Here is a 683-nt window from a genome sequence, read left to right as displayed (position 1 = left end):
AGCAAGCACATCTGTTAATTCTTAAATGCAAAAAGAGCAGAGGCAGTATTTTCCATGTCTTGTGACTGACAACATATTCAACCAATAAAAAGACCATATTCCCAGGATGCATTATGCATGGGAGAGGGTGGAGGGAGGGGCCTGATACTGCTTAATTTAGAGTGTAGAGTGAAAGCAGTGGATCTATTTAGGATGTTTGCTTATTCATGAAAGATTATTAGGGAGCAAATTTTCAATTAACCTCTTTTTAGAAACTAGCATTGTTGGGGTTTTTTTGAAGATTTTATTTATTTATTTGACAGACAGAGATCACAAGTAGGCAGAGAGGCAGGCAGAGAGAGAGGGGGAAGCAGGCTCCCTGCTGAGCAGAGAGCCCAACTCAGGACTCGTTCCCAGGACCCTGGGATCATGACCTGAGCCGAAGGCAGAGGCTTTAACCCACTGAGCCACCCAGGTGCCCGTAACTAGCCTTGTTTTTGATACTCTTAGTAAGAATCTCATACTGCTTTTCAGGAAGCTATTATATTCTCCTCAAAAATCTACAAAATATATATCATTACATATATTTTTCAGATGAATAAATGATAAAAATATCTGAAACTTATTTAATTTTACATATGTGTCCTACTTCACATTTTCCTATTAAATTCATGACTCTCCATGTGCTAAGAGATCTGGAATAT

Source organism: Lutra lutra, chromosome 5 (assembly GCF_902655055.1).
Source record: "Lutra lutra chromosome 5, mLutLut1.2, whole genome shotgun sequence".
NCBI lineage: Eukaryota > Metazoa > Chordata > Mammalia > Carnivora > Mustelidae > Lutra > Lutra lutra.
Note: the sequence above shows the minus strand (reverse complement) of the source record.